Here is a 16,947-nt window from a genome sequence, read left to right as displayed (position 1 = left end):
CCATTTCTAATTCTCATATATGATGTTCCCTGAACCTTATGTGTAGGAATTGTGCTGTAAATTTATCATTGGGGCTAGGCAACCAAAGTCAGTTCTTCTCTGCATTTTGAACAGAGGCAGATTTCTATAATGGTCTCCAACTTCTGAGGAAAAAAACAAAACAAAAAAAACTTCTTTAACGAGAGTTGAGAGCTACTTATTTCCGGGAATAAGGATAAGTATTTAGAGTACAATTAGATATTATACTAGTAATATCTAATTGGAAAAGTGTTAGTAGTAGGCTCACCATTAGGTCCGTGACCTCAACAGCACAGGTAGTTGGTTAGGCTTGTAGTTCCAGGCATGAATTCCCACCTACTAAGAGATCTTTAGGACCAACTGGACAGCTGCTGGTCATCCTCAAGATCTAAGTGTCATTGTGGCACCTTTGGGGTTGTCTAACCATGTTACTCATTGCTGTGGTTCTTGGGTTTTTCTACTGGGGAAGGACTATTGACTTGTATAACATCTTCAGGTATCTTCAATTAGAGCTCACCCTCGGGGAAGAGGCTTCCAGGTCAGTTCTAGCTCAATTTCTTTCTCCAAGTCTGTGTCCAGGTGGGTTAACTCTTACAGGAATGGACAATAATATCAATATGCTAGTGTTTGGAGGAGATCAGGATGCCATGTCTCCACTAGAGTCAGAGATATAACTCAGATGCCATTCTTTTGACCAAGATGAAGTCACTTTCCCTCAAAGATCCTCAAAAAGCAAAGGTGATGCTTTTCATATGATGTTTGAAATCCTAAGAAGGGGAAAATGTGAAAGTTCTCTTTCTAGTGTTATCAGAGAAATGGGAGGCTGGATTCAGTCTACAAATGAGGAATGGATCTGTCCATCCTTGATAGCCTCCTTCTAAAATTTACATACACACACACACACACACACACAGAGAGAGAGAGAGAGAGAGAGAGAGAGAGAGAGAGCTTGAAATCATCTCAGAGTTGGGCTGAGATTGAGGATTTGAAGAGCTTATAGCCTCCACCCTTTTATTCACTTTCAAAACTTGGAAGACATTTAAGGGACCCAGGTGGTTGGATTAGATCGCAGTGGGACCATCTGAACATGGGTCATCTATAAACAGGAGGAAGTAAAATGAAGATAGTACTTGGTCCAAAGGTCCAAGGTCCAAAGATGAGTATTATCACTACTAATACTATAATAGATAAGAACAGACTGGGAAACTAAACACCCGCCCCCAAACACTTCTGGCATTTATGGTCAGAGCTGTGGTAGAACTAATTCTGGCTTCTGGCTAAGGGCAAGAATAAAGTGTTGCTTTTAAGGTCTCAGCCCTAAACCACCTGACCAGTTTATCTCCGTTTTAATCATTACTAACATATTTTTCTAATTAAGGAAGTAACCTATGAATGCAACAGTGTTTTGTGGACAGAACACAAATACTAAACAGAAAGTGCATTGTACATACAACCAGGCTACTTCAATTCATTCCTGACTCTGTTCAGTCCACGCTGAATTTACATACAATCAGTTACTATGCCTCCATATTGCTGCTTCCAGGTAAAGTCTGCATGACTCATTTCTGTCCTTAAGACTTTTCTAGAGTATTGTAAGATCCTCCTAATTGGGCATTGCTATATACATTGCTGAGGATTAGCTTTGGAAAACATGAAGGCCAATTCAGCATGCCCTGCTCCAACGGTCCACCATGTTATTATGGAAACCCAGAGATTAATTTGCATCACTGATGACATAGCAGAGGCCTAGTCTCTTTTTCCTCATGCTGATCTTAATTTTCCACCTTTGCCCCCCTTATAGTAAGAATGAACTAATGTCCAACTATAAATTTCTTCCTTTTACATTCTACTCTTCCTCACAATGGCTCAAATTCTCTATTCTTCAAGAGGCTCTTAGAAAAAAATAGATTATCATTGTGGATCTGGGAGAGATGATTCAGGGTAAAGGCACTTGCTGCCCAGCCTGTAGGCCTCAGTTGATCTCTGGGATTCCCATGGTAGAGGGAGAGAACCAATTCCCACAACTTATCCTCTGCCCTACACTTGCATCTTACAGCATGCATATATGCACAAACACACAGCAATAAATTAATAAAATGTCAAAAATATATTAAAGAAAAGATCATTATTACAAGGTAAACTTTAGTTAACATTCCTCAAGTTTTTCCAGTATTTCTTGTCTTGAAAGTAAGAAAACATAGAGTCTTAACTAGGAACCCAAGGCTGTGAAGAAACACCATGAACAAAAGCAACTTGGGGAGGAAAAGGTTTATTTCAGCTTGCAACTCTCATGTCACATTCCATCACTGAGGGAAGTCAGGGCAGGAACACAAGGCAGGAACCTGGAAGCAAGAACAGAAGCAGAGGCCATGAAGGAACATTGTTTGTTGGCTCACCAAGGATTGCTCAGTTTGCCTTTTTGAACATCCCAGGACCACCTGACAGGGTGGCATCACTCACAGTGAGCTGGACATCTTATACCATTCATTACTCAAGAAAACACTCCACAGGCTTGCCTATGGGCTGGTCTTAGGGAAGCATTTTCTCAACTGAAGTGCCCTTTTCCCAAATGAGGTTAGTTTATGCCATGTTGACAATAACAACCAAGGGACACAGTTTGTATGTGCTAAGATAATTTGTAGGATGTATCACCCATGGATACACATGTAATCATGAGCCTTTCCTGGAAGTAAAAACCTTTATAATCAGACTAGTAAACACATTCAGTTTCTTCAAGAGAAAAGAACCACAGGACTCTGTAAAGGGCCTCCTTCCCAGGTACTATCACCTGGGATCTATGTCACCCCTCATTGTCATTTGAAAAGTGGCATTGCCATGGTGTTTCCACCTTTGACATCTCTACTTGGGCTGTGAAGAAAATCTGACAGGTTCCTTGAGCTCCTCAACAAATATGTCTAAACTCTCAGCTATCCAAAGAGACCCTATAGAAATAATTTACAACTGGAAGAGTTTGGGTAGAGCAAGTTTCTTGCTTGAGAGTGAAGCTAAATTTTTCTTCAGCTTTCCAACAAGCATCCCAGAGAGAAGGTGATGTCTCTTGTTGAGAACTATGGCCATCCTGAACACTCAGATAGTATGAAGAGGAAAAACAGCAACGTATTTTTAAAGCCTCTGGTGTCAGTTATGTTAATAACCATATCACCTAATCATGGAATTCTCACATATAAAAAATGCTTTACAACAAAAATTTCTTGTAACCATGATCATTTTAGGTAACCTAATGTATAACAACCCACTGGGGGGTAATTTGCTGTTGATGATCTGTTATTCTGTAACTGTTATCATAGAGTCCTCTATGTGACAATGCAAAGTAACCCAATACCAGTAGACATAAAAACAAATATCCTCTGGCTTCACTCTCTCGCTTTATCAAGGTAACTCATAACTTTGGTATTTCCACTTCAACCTGAATTTCATAGAGACTAAAATGCAGTCACAAAAAAAGAAGAAAAAAACATAATTAGCATCATCAAATTTTAGAGCAGGAGGAGACCACAGAGATCATAATTGAGAATAAAGTTTATTTGGGAGATATAATTTTATTTTCCCCTTTGGTGGATTAAATAGCCAAGGCAATCTGCTGCAGATTGCTGTGTCCCTTCATTAAAGAAAATTAACCATAACTCTTAGAGAAAGGGATTGTTTCCCCTTGAACCTACTTTATATGATAGTTACCTGTACCTTTTAAGATATTTTGTTTATCTCTTGTTGCCCATACATGATCAGAAATGGAGTCTGGCCTCAACCCTTCCCAGAAAATGTTCTAATTACAATAATCCCCACTTTCCAACTGGTCTTGGGTGAGTGCAGCACACAGCCACAGAGAATGGCCCCACAGTGAGCAATGCTGATGACAGAGAGGGAGCAGGAAGATGGAAGTGACTGTCCTTGTGAATGCTCCAACAAAGCTTTCGGGAAAGCCAATATATCCTGTGGTTTTAGTGCTAACTAAACACAATTTGCACATGGATGACAGTGTAGCTGCAGCCATAGGAGGAAGAAATAAAATGATGCAAATTCTAATCCCAGCCATGCAAGTAGTATGAGCATGCATTTAATCAGATAATCTAGGGAGAAATAATTTGGAAATTGGTTTTTTAAATTTTGAGGCAGGAAAGTATTTTTAATCATCCTGTATTGTACACTGCTGTATTCAGTTATTATCTACCCTATCAGCTTGTAAACCATGGATGTCAAAAACAAATCAAAACTTTTTTTTAGGACCGCAGGGGCAATTATCATACACAATATCCTGCAATAAAAGATGCTTAATATATGTGTGCTGAATAAAAGAATACATGAATAAAAAATACAAGAATGATAGGATCGTTAAGTGGTTGAATAAAATAAATCTTAAGAAATGGAGCGAGAACAAAATCATACACAGAGAGTAAACGCTGAAACAGGTGAGAGATGTTGGGCACATCGGATGCCATAGGCAGGGCGCCTGCTCTCTCCAGTAAACAAGAGGCTGCTGAGCTGAGGGCTGCTCTTCCCTGTTCCCTAGGAGAAACATTTCAAAACACTGTCAACTTGCAGGTTTTCTTTTCAGATCATGGCAAGCCAGAATGCACCACACTTAGGTGGAAATTACAAGGGCTATTCATCCAAAAGCACCAGGTCATAAACTGATCAGCAGCTGGGGTCAGGAAGAAATTATAGAGACTCCTAAAGGCCCCACCTGAGCATGCTACAGGGCGCACGGGTGGCGATACTATACCTACACTAAAACAAAACTCCACTGTTATTTTTATTGAGTAGCAATTCTTGCAGTTTTCAAAAATGAGAAGGGAACACAACAAAGAAATCTGCTCAAATAGCACCAATACCTCGTGTTCTAGCTCCCAAACAAAATGCAGGCAGTGGAAGATGAAAGTAGAGAAAACTAGGACATTGTTGATCTAAAATCCAAAGCATTTCCACAAGCAAGGGGCCATCAGATTTCACAGAAGGACCAGGAAAATAGCATAACCTTCTCCAGAGAAAATACACAGCAGGCAGTGTCTAACATTTCATCTTTAGGGTCGACAGCCATGGCTCCATCAGCTTCTCTCTGAAAGGATATTTTGGAAGAAAAGAAATGCTCTATTCAAAAATAGAGCTTTTTTTGGTCCAGGCTGGTAATTTCATTAAGTTAAGTGATTTGATGAAATGATTCTACCTACAAACAAAAATATGACATGTACAGAGATGAAGCTCTCCATTCAATAACACAGTGTCTTGATGCATAGGAGACAACTGCTGGTGGCCAAGCTATTGGGGTTTATTTAAAGGACGGAGTGGAGAGCAATTGCCAGACAATGATTTCCATCCCAGGACCCCCAGGCATCCTGGATGGCCTATTCAAAACAAGCCGTGATCTTTAGCTGTTCTGTGCACTTCTAGGCACAGACTTTTGCAAGACACAAACACAGGTAAGGCTGCCTGAGAGCACTAACAACAGCCACTAAGTCCTCAATCCCATCTAAGCTCTTGGCTCCTGTGGGGAACAGCTTGAGGCTTTGTGCAGTGCCCAGAGTCAAAAGTTCATTCCATCTTGGTGACATTGGCAGCCAAGCCGAGCGAAGAGAACAGCATCACAGTCTACAAAGTTGAAGTGCTTTGCCAGATCCTAGCTGTTCCGCCTTAGACGCCAATGAGAGAGCTGCGAGCAGAATGGCAGCCCGGCAAGCTGTACCTGTTTTCCCATTAATAGTGTCCTGAAATGACAACTAGAGTGCAATATACACAGGATAGTGAGAGCATTAGGTGGGGCTGAGCTATTTAAAGAAAAGATAGATACATTCAGTTTCAGTGAGCTCTCTCGGAAGCTGCAAGCTATTTGCATAATAAATATTTGTTAAGTGCTTACTTACTCGGTGGAGGTGATAGAAATGTAACAGTGAACAGTCTTCTACTTCCATGTTTCCCTGCCTCCAACTTCTTGACGGTGCTAATAAGCAAAGCTGCGGCCGTCTAATGCAAGGCAGGAGCTCTACCACCAAGCAACACCCTCAGCCATTTTTACTCTTTCTTTTGACACACTGTCTTTCTAAGTTTTCTAGGTTCACCCAGAACTTGTGATCCTCCTGCCTCAGCCTCCTTAGTAGCTGGGATTACAGACCTTCAACAAAAGGCTATATGCTCTCAAATTTCTGTAAGGGAAATGGCTGAAAATACTATTTAAATGGAATGTGGCTGTCCCTATTTTTTGCTTTGGAGGAGTCAGGATGCTAGAAATCCAAATCCCATGATAGAGAAGAGAAAGTGAAACGGGGAGGGCTAGATGGAGCAGGTGGCCAATTATTTAGCAGAGTACATTAGTGAAAAGAGGGCATGCAGTGCAATCCAAGCAGAGTTTATGAGCAGGGAATGGAGAAATGTGATTGTTCGCTATAAATAACGGGACAATATTACTTTTACTTAGGGAATGGCTGAAAGGCAGTGCAGGGAGGTTGGGTAGAGGGGAGCAAAAAAAAATCAATTGAAGCTTTGGGGATCTACCATAGGAGAAATGTCTGAGGAGGATGTTCAAGAACCCAAGGTTCCATTTCTAAGTATCTGACTATGGAAGGTCATGTGACCTCCCTCTCTGTCACCCATTTATTTGGATTCCCAGGATGCTATCTTCGGAGTGTGAGGGAAAGAATCACAGCAAAACAATGCTGTCCTGTGCTGGAGTCGAAGCATGAGCAGCCACATGACACAACAGTGAAATGGGAAAGGCCAGCACATGGAAAGCCCCAGAAGATCAGTAGCTGAAACACAAGCACCTGGCCATGCAAAACTTCTGGGACAAGAGCTGCACTTCCCTTGAGACATGAGCAAACATTCTTAAGAGCAGCAAGTGACATCTGGATCTCACTTCCGTGGGGCAGGTCCTTCTCTTTCTTTGTGTGCCACATCATGCCTCTGCAGACACCAATATAAGCCTCCCAGGAAGAACTTATGAGCATCTGCTAAATAATTTAAAATGGTGAGATGAAATCTCAAGGCCTAACTGCCAAATGAAAGCAGAGATCTCCCAGGGGCCTCCAAGTCTGAAATATGGGAACTGCTCTTTCCAGGGAAGGAATAAGTTCTCTCAGACCATTATTTAGGGTAGGGGCTTACTATCAAAACTTCCTTCTTTACCAGACATCCTACCATCATAGGGTAGATCTGAACATCCGGTCCTCTTAACCTAGCACTATGAAAACTCCATCACATTGAGAAAAAGTTTTAGTCTTAGTAAATTCATCACTTCATTTCTATTCCTTACATCTGAAAATTGCAAAACCACACTAGTAATTCTTAAGGTTTTGAGTCATACAGCCTAATCACAATGTCAAAAGAAGAAACAGAAGTGAATCCATGGTGTTTTAAAGATACATAAATTTACTATTACTTTCTTTGTGAAGGAAATGACTTTAAAAAAGAAAGTGAGGTCCCTGACCTTTGGTCAGTCAGAGGTTTGTTGAGTGCATGCTATGCCAAGCACAGAAGATAAAATGAAAGCTGTGGACAAGTTAACAGCTATCTCTTCCTTTGTGGAGCTAGCAGGCTATAGACAAAGAGGAAATCTGCTGTGGAGTGGCAGGTGAGAGGGGGGATTCAGTGTGGGGAAAAACATGCTCAAGTAAGGCACCAGTAAGATATCAACGCCCCAGAAATTCCAGAGACAAATGAAGAGAAGCATTTGCCAAAAAAGCAATGGTGATTAATTCACACCGATGTTTGAGGGGGAAAAAAAAGGAAGGGAGAAAGGGAGGGAGGAAGAAAAAGAGAGGGAAGGGAACCACTTCACTAACTGGAAAAAAACAAAACCTCATAGAATATATGGGGAGATTCAACAAAACAAGAGGAACAGAGTCCTTTTTTGCTTTGTTGTTGTTGTTTTCTTAAGTGTTATTTTTAAAAGGGAATCAATGTAGCAGTCACTGGAAAAGCATATCTTTCTTAGACTTAATTTTAAAATACACTATGTAGTTCAAAATTGTCTTGATTTGAGTCACAATTATGACTTTGCAGAGCCTGGGGCCAAAGGTGATCGAGTGGTGTGATCCAGTGGTGTGCCTGATGAATGATATCTGGTGTCTCAAGCAAAACTCTGTAGGTTTTACAGTCGTGGACTCAGTGAATTCTGGAAATTATTCAATTTTCACCCCATATGGAGAAACTGAGACTAAGTAGTACTCAATGTCATCAAATGACAAAACTAAGATTTGGACCCTGATAACCTAAAGCTAAAGTTCCTTCCCTCACTATGTGCTTTGTACCATATGTAGAAGAAGTAAAATAAGCTGCTGGTGGCTAGTGTCTATTTTTTAAAATAGTGCTGAAGAGGCCAAGCGAGAATAAGACCATGCAGAGTCTGGTGAACAGTATCAAGGAGTTTGAATCTTTTCTGAGAGAACTGGGAGCCTTTTAAAGTATTTAAGCATAAAAATGATGTAACCTGGTTTGTTTTATACAAACATACTTCTGGGGATGAAGTTTAGTGTCTGAAATTTAGAAAATTGTTAATAGAAGCTTTACCTTAATATCCTGATTTTGTTAGTAGAAGGAATGGTTAAATACTAAAATGTAGTGAATCTAATTAAGCAATACAAAATGGAGTTACAAAAGTAGGTACTAAGGCTTATCAGAAAAATGTAATGCTATATTCTGATATCAAACTCCTTCATTGAAATGACAATGCATTTGCCTATAGGATGGACATTGAATCTTCTGGAGATTTTGTTATTATATATTTCTGTATTCACATTAGACACTGGAGTCTCTGTGACACATATACAGAGAAGTCTTTCACAAAGTAAGAAAGCTCAGAACCAAATATGTATGCTATTGAAGACACTTTTTCATTTCTCATATTCTGTTATACAAAACTACAGTTTCAGAATGGACCCATTTTCTTTAAAAAAAAAAAAACTTTTTTCATTTGTTGAAGACTAGCATAGATAACAGCATAGTGCTTCTCAGTTATCTCTTTATTAAATCCCATGCATTAAATTTCATTCAGATTAAAATCTAAAATGATAACAAAAAGTATTCATCCTAATATCCCTCCCCATCCTTTCAGCATTACTACAGAGGAATTATTACACCCTATTGGAACCACTGTGTTTGTGTTCTTTGTAGGTAGTACATATGTCCTACCCATGTCTCCTAATCCATTGGCTCAAATTAATAAGTCCCCTCTATTCAGATCTTTGTGAGGTATATTGTGTTTAAATGAGAGTGTCCCTACCCATGTGTTTTTATGTTCTTAATCTCCAGTTAGTGGAACTGTTTGGCAAGAATTTGGTAGTGTGGCCTTATTGGAGAAGGTATGTCCTTGTTGGAGGAGTTGTGTCACTTTGAGGTTTCAAAAGCCCAAACCAGAAACAGTGTCTGTCTGTCTCTGTCTCTGTGTGTGTGTCTGTCTGTCTGTCTGTCTCTCTGTCTGTCTGTCTGTCTCTGTCTCTGTCTCTGTCTGTCTCTCTCTGTGTGTCTCTGTCTCTCTCTGTATCTCTGTCTCTCTCTCTCTCTGTCTGTCTGTGTCTGTGTCTGTCTCTCTCTCTCTCTCTCTCTCTCTCTCTCTCTCTCTCTCTCTCTCTCTCTCTCTCTCTGCCTGCTGCTTTTGAATCAGGATGTAAAGCTTTCAACCACTCTTTCAGCAACACTCCTACCTGTGTGCTTCTTTGCTTCCCATCATGATGATGGACTAACCCTCTAAAATTGAGAAGTGATGCACAGCTGGTACCGTTAAGAGTAACATCTGCATTGCCTGCAATAATTAGCATTTTGCTTTACGATGCATCCTGCTTTGCATTTATACTGCACTCTGAATCAAATGACTTTAAGACCCCCAAATTAGTTCATCTACACAACACAGCTCTGTTGCCCAAAATTGCAGAAAGATCTGAAGAAATTTTATTCAAATTTAACCTAGCAAATAGGTGAAAGTGAAATTAGGCAAGAAGGCAATAAAAACAACAAGCACAGAATAAAAACACCTGCAGATGAAAAACTTGGAACTATCTATAAGCCAAGCTCCTTCCCTAAGAATTCCTGAGTGTTAATGAAAGCAATTAGCACTCGAACAGCCTGCATCCACATCCTTCATGCTGGTGGACTCCCAGTAGCCAACTTAGCTTCTCTCTGGTGCTGTCAGAGTAAAGCAAGACTATTTGTACGGTAGTAAGCCAACCTTCCTGTCATCCTAGAGTTCTCGCTATTCTGTGACAACCTGTGTCCTTGATACTCACAGTAGATTATTATAATTGAATTCTAGAGGTTATATCTATCTTGCTTTTGACATAGGTTTAATTCCTCTCCCTTTCTGTAACTTCCATCCACTGAGAAATGGAAAAGCTATGTGTACCAGTTGTGACTTGGTCAGTGCAGATGGAATTTCTTCATCGGCATAGGACAAGCTATTTCTTTGCTGAAGATGTGGGTTCAGTCAGAGTCCACTGTGTACTTTTAGTCTCACTAGATGTTCCAAGATACTGAGCTAATGTGGTGCATGCCAGAAATTTCATTATGTCTATACAGTGATTTACAATTTGTATTTTGAAATCAGTACATTGTTCTTAAATCACCCTTTCCCACTAGGCTTAGACTGTGCCCTTATTGTGCACAAAACTCCATGTCTTTAAGTCTATTTGTAAATTACCCATTTATTCCTCTGATCTATTCGTGTCTGGTCACATATTGTAATAAATCCTGAAGCTCTATAAAATAAGTTTGGGACCTATAGTCTTAGTCCCTTTTATATTCATTTTCAGAATTATGCTAGCTATGATTATTTATCATGCTGTGCATTCATTTGTGTCAGTATGAATATTCCAAAAACAATATTGATTTTTTTAATTGAATTCAGTTTAAAAATTAGCTTAGAGACAAAAATAGCTTATTGACTATTCACAGTCAAAGTGTGTCTTTTGACGTGTTCACTCTTTATTAGTGTCTTTCAATAGTATTCAAAGCTTTTCTTTCTGTGGTCATTCATGTATTTTAGTTTATCCTCTTAGGTTTTCCAGGTGTTTAATCATATTATCAAAACTAATAAATTTCCCATATTTATTTTTTATTTAAACAATGTCTTTCATTTTGCATACCAACCCCAGTGCCCCCTCCCTCCCCTTATCCTGCCCCCACCTCCCTCCATCCCATCCCCATCCACTCTTCAGAGGGGATAAAGCCTCACCTGGGGAGTCAACAAAGTCTGGAATACCAAGTTGAGGCAGGACCAATTTCTTCCCCCTCCCATCAAGGCTGAGTAAGGTATCCCACCACAGGAAATGGGCTCCAAAAAGCCAGTTCATGCACCCAGGTTAAGTCCTGGTTCCACTTCCAGCCCTCCCAGCAGATCAAGCTACATAACTGTCACCCACATTCAGAGGTCCTAGTTAGGTCCCATGCAGGTTCCCAAGCTGTCACTTCATGACCTCCCACTAGCTGGGGTCAGATGTCTCTGTTGTTTTCCCAATCATGCTCTTGACCCCCCCCCCATTCATATGATCCTTCCAACCTCTCTTCAACTGAACTGCAGGAGCTCAGCCTACTGCTTGGCTGTGGATGACTGCATATGCTTCCATCAGTTACTGGATATAGGTTCTATAATGACAGTTGGGTATTTACCAATCTGATTACAGCGGAAAGACACCCTCTCCATTATTGCTAAGAGTCTTAGCTGGGGACATCCTTGTAGATTCATGGGAATTTCCATAGCATCAGTTTTCTCCCTAACACCACAATGGCTCCCTCTATCAAGGTATCTCTTTCATTGCTCTCCCCCGTTCCTCCCCCAACTCAGCCATCTAGATCCCCGTGTTTCCATCACCCATGCCTCCCCTTTTATTCCCCCTCTCAGTTTACCTGGAAGATCTTAACTATCTCCCCTTCCTGGGGCCCTCCATATGTATCCACCTTTTTAACTAGCTTCTCTGGGGTTGTGGACTGTAGTCTGGTTATCCTGTGCTTTCCGTCTAATGTCCACTTATGAGTGAATACATATGGTGTTTGTCTTTCTGGGTCTAGGTTTCCTTACTCAGGATGGTTTTTTCCAGTTCCATCCATTTTCATGAAAATATCAAGATGTCATTATTTTTCTTTACCAATGAATAATACTCCATTGTGTAAATGTACCACATTTTTTATCCATACTTCAGTTGAGGGGCATCTATGTTGTTTCCAGGTTCTGACTATTACAAATAATGCAGCTATGAACATAGGTGAGCAAATATTGTGCATTCTTTGGGTACATGCCCAAGAGTGGTATTGCTGGGTCTTGAGGCAGATTGGTTCCCAATTTTCTGAGAACCCGCCATACTGATTTCCAAAGTGGCTGTACAAGTTTTCACTCCCACCAGAAGTGTTCTCCCTATTCCTCATCCTCTCCAGAATAAACTGTCATCAGTGTTTTTTTATTTAATCTTAGCCATTCTGACAGGTATAAGATGGTATCTCAGAGTCGTTTTGATTTGCTTTTCCCTGATGTTGGGCAACTCTTTAAATGTCTTTCAGCCATTTAAGTGTCTTCTATTGAGAATTCTCTGTTTAGAACTGTACTCCATTTTTAAATTGGATTACTTGGTATTTTGGTGACTAGTTTCTTGAGTTCTTTATATGTGTTGGAGATGTGCCCTCTGTCAGATGTGGGGTTGGTACTGCCATTTTGCCTTATTGATAATACCCATTGACTTGTAGAAGCTTCTCAGTTTCAGGAGGTCTCATTTATTGTTTCTGTAAGTGTCTGTGCTATTGATGTTATATTTAGAAAGTGGTCTCCTGTACCCATGTGTTCAAAACCACTTCCCACTTTCTCTTCTATCAGGTTCAGTGTAACTGAATTTATTTTGAGGTCTTTCATCCATTTGGACTTGAGCTTTATGAATGGGGATAGATATGGATCTATTTACATTCTTCTAAATGTCAGCATCCAGTTATGCCAGCACTATTTGTTGAAGATGCTTTTTTCTCCATTGTACAATTTCAGCTTTTTTGTCAAAAATCAGGAGTCCATAGGTATGTGGATTAATACCAATGGCTTTGATTCCATTCCATTGATCAATATGTCTGTTTTATGCCAATACCAAGATGTTTTCATTACTATACCTCTATAGTAGAGCTTGGAGTCAGGGATGGTGATGCCTCCAGAAGTTTCTTTATTGTACAGGATTGTTTTGGCTATCCTATGTTTTTGTTTTTTCATATGAAGTTGAATATTGTTCTTTCAAGATCTATGAAGAATTGTGTTGAGATTTGATGGGATTTTAATTGAATCTGTAGATTGCTTTTGGTAAGATTGCCATTTTTACTTTGTTAATCCCACCTATCCAGGAGATCTTTCCACTTTCTGATATCTTCTTCAATCTCTTTCTTCAAAGACTTAAAGTTCTTGTCATACAGGACTTTCACTTGTTTGAAGAGTTACCCCAAAATATTTTATGTTATTTATGGCTATTGTAATGAGTAATGTTTCTCTGATTTCTTTCTCAGTCCCTTTATCATTTGTAATAAGAGGGCTAGTGATTTTTTTTTAGGTAATCCTGTATCCCAACACATTAATGAAGGTGTTTTACATCTATAGGAGTTCCCTGGTTGTTGCAGGAGCCAGACAGGTGTCCATTCTTATGCTATAGATAAGTACTGATCTATTGCAACAGACCCAATAGATATCCCTGGCCTCCTCACTGAGACCCACATTCATAGGCTCTGGATCAGTCCAGGCTGGTTTCCCAGTGATCAGTCTGGGGACCAAAGAGTACACCCTTATTCAGGTCAGCTGTTTCTGTGGGTTGCACCACCCTGGTCTTTACCCCTTTGCTCATCACTCCTCCTTCTCTGCAACTGGATTCCAGTTCAGTTCAGTATTTAGCTGTGGTTATCTGCTTCTACTTCCATCAGCTGCTGGATGAAGGCTATAGGATGGCATATAAGTTAGTAATCAATCTTATTATGAGGAGAGGGCATTTAAAGTAGCCTCTTCACTGTTGTTTAGACCGTTAGTTGGTGTCATCCTTGTAGATCTCTGGGCACTCCCTACTGCCTGATTTTTCTTTTAGCCTATAACGGATCCCTCTCTTATGGTATCTCTTATTTGGCTCTACTCTATTCGTCCCCTACACAACCTTCCTGAACCTTTATGTACTCCTCACCCCTCTTCTTCTCCCCTTCTCATTCTCTTAGCTCCCTCTCCCCTTCACCCATGCTCCCAATTTGCTCAGGAGACCTTGTCCCTTTCCCCTTCTCTGGGGGACCATGCATGTCTCTCTTAGAGTCCCCCTTGTTTCCTAGCTTCTCTGGTGGTGTGGATTGTGGGTTGGAAATCCTTTGCTCCGTGTGTAAAATCCACATATGAGTGAGTACATACCATGTTTGTCTTTTTGTGAATGAATTACCTCACTCGGATGGTTTCTTCTAGTTCCATCCATTTGCCTGCGAATTTCAAGATTCTGTTGTTGTTTTCAGCTGAGTAGTACTCCATTGTGTAAATGTACCACATTTTCTCTATCCATTCTTCAGTTGAGGGGCATCTAGGTTGCTTCCAGGTTCTGGCTATTACAAATAATGCTGTTATGAACATAGTTGGACAGATGTCCTGGTTGTATGAATGTGCTTCTTTGGGGTATATGCCTAACAGTGGAATTGCTGGATCTTGTGGTAGACTCATTCCCATTTTCCTGAGGAATTGCCATACTGATTTCCAAAGTGGTTGTATGAGTTGGCACTCCCACCTGCAGTGGAAGAGCGGTCCCCTTTCACCATATTCTCTCCAGTGCAAACTGTCATTGGTGTTTTTGATTTTAGCCATTCTGACAGGTGTAAGATGGTATCTTAGAGTTGTTTTGATTTGCATTTCCTTGATGGCTAAGGATGTTGGACACTTTCTTATGTGTCTTTCAGCCATTTTAGATTGCTCTATTGAGAATTCTCTATTTAGTTCTATACCCTACTTTTGAATTGGATTATTTGGTGTTTTGGAAACTAGCTTCCTGAGTTCTTCATAAATTTTGGAGATCAGTCCTCTGTCAGAAATGGGGTTAGTAAATATCTTTTCCCATTCTGTGGACTGCCGTTTTGTCTTGCTGACTGTGTCTTTTGCCGTACAGAAGCTTCTCAGTTTCAGGAGGTTCCATTTATTAATTGTCTATCTCAGTGTCTGTGCTACTGGTGTAATGTTCAGGAAGCAGTCTCCTGTACCAATTCATTTAAGGGTACTTCCCACTTTCTCTTCTAAGAGGTTCAGTGTGCTGGATATATGTTGAGGTCTTTCATCCATTTTGACTTAAGTTTTGTGCATAGTGGTAGACATGGATCTATCTGCAGTCTTCTACATGTCAGCATCCAGTTATGCCAGCACCATTTGTTGAATATGCTTTCTGCAATTCATTGTATATTGTTAGCTTCTTTGTCAAAAATCAGATGTTCTTAGGTATGTGAGTTAATATCAGGATTTTCCATTGGATTCCATTGGGCTAGCTGTCTATTTTTATGCCAATACTAAGCCATTTTCAGAACTATAGCTCTATAATAGAGCTTGAAGTCAGGGATGGTGATGCCTCTGGAAGTTCCTTTATTGTACAAGGTTGTTTTGGCTATCCTGGGTCTTTTGTTTCTCCATATAAAGTTGAGTATTGTTCTTTCAAGGTCTGTGAAGAAATGTGCCGGTATTTATTTTGATTGTATTGAATCTGTACATTGCTTTTGGCAAGATTGCCATTTTTACTATGTTGACCCTACCTAACCAAGAGCATGGGGGATCTTTCCATTGTCTGGTATCTTTTTTGTTGTTAGAATAATAAACTCCTTTATTACATGAACTATGAATGATAGTTTATTTGCCTTTCTGGGCTTTGATCTTCCTCAGGTAGAACTCCAACTCCTTGTCCACTAGCACATAGCTCTGCTGCACTGGCCTGGTCTTGAGGCAATATAGGCAAGAAGCTTGTCCTGCTAGAGCTGTTCCTCCAGAAGGCTGCTGGTTTTGGCATTCTTTTTCTTCTCATCATATTTCATTTGAATTTTCTTTGATCATTTTTTGTTTGATATTTCTTCCTCCTCGGGAGTCAGCTTGGCCCCCTTCTTGAAGCACAGGGGCAGTGCATAGTGGGACTTGTACCACTGCCGGTACGGTATGCTGTCAATGAGCACAATGCAGTTCTTCACCAGGATCTTGGTGAGGACCAGCTCGTTATAAGATGCATTGTAGACAACATCAATGATTGTTTTGCAAATACAGCACTCAGAGCCCCAGGAAAAGTTTCCCACATCCAATCTTAGGACACGGTACTTCTTATTGCCTCCTCGAACTCAGACTGTGTGTATACAACAAGGGCCAATCTTAGTGTTGGCAGCAACTAAGTTTGCCATCCCAGATACTTCTGCTTCTTGTGGTAGGGCTTTCTCTTACCCCTGTCTTGTGGCATTTGTGCCAGTTGGCCCAAGAGATGCCCATCACTAGGCCCTGGCTGGAAAGAGGAAGGGCAAAGCTTCACGGTTCAGTTTCTAAAACGCAGCCCCTGTCTGGTATCTTCTTTAACTTCTTTCTTTAAAGACTCAAAGTTCTTGCTATACAGGTCTTTCACTTGTTTAGTTAGCGTTACCCCAAGATATTTTATGTTGTTTGTGGCTATTGTAAAGGGTGATGTTTCTCTGATTTCTTTCTCAGCCCTCTTATTATCTGTATATAGTAGGGGTACTGATTTTTGGAGTTAACCTTGCATCCTGCCACTTTGCTGAATGTGTTTATCAGCTGTAGGAGCTCTTAGTAGAGTTTTTCCGGTCACTTATGTAAACTATCATTATCATCTGCAAACAGTGAAAGCTTGACATCTTCCTTTCCAATTTGTATCTCCTTGATCTCCTTTTGTTCTCTTACTGCCCTAGCTAGATCTTCAAGGACAATATTGAAGAGATATGGAGAGAGTGGACAAGACAGCCTTGTCTTGTTCCTGATTT

General features: G+C 40.3%; 1 pseudogene; it reads right to left on the bottom strand.

The window, feature by feature from the left end:
* Window positions 1-15,823: 15,823 nt before the first annotated feature.
* LOC100771816 lies at window positions 15,824-16,444 on the bottom strand (annotated as a pseudogene).
* Between the last annotated feature and the right edge of the window lie 503 nt (window positions 16,445-16,947).

Source organism: Cricetulus griseus, chromosome 2 (assembly GCF_003668045.3).
Source record: "Cricetulus griseus strain 17A/GY chromosome 2, alternate assembly CriGri-PICRH-1.0, whole genome shotgun sequence".
Lineage (NCBI taxonomy): Eukaryota > Metazoa > Chordata > Mammalia > Rodentia > Cricetidae > Cricetulus > Cricetulus griseus.
The sequence above is the reverse complement of the archived record's forward strand: the minus strand, read 5'-3'. Positions and strand labels throughout refer to the sequence as shown.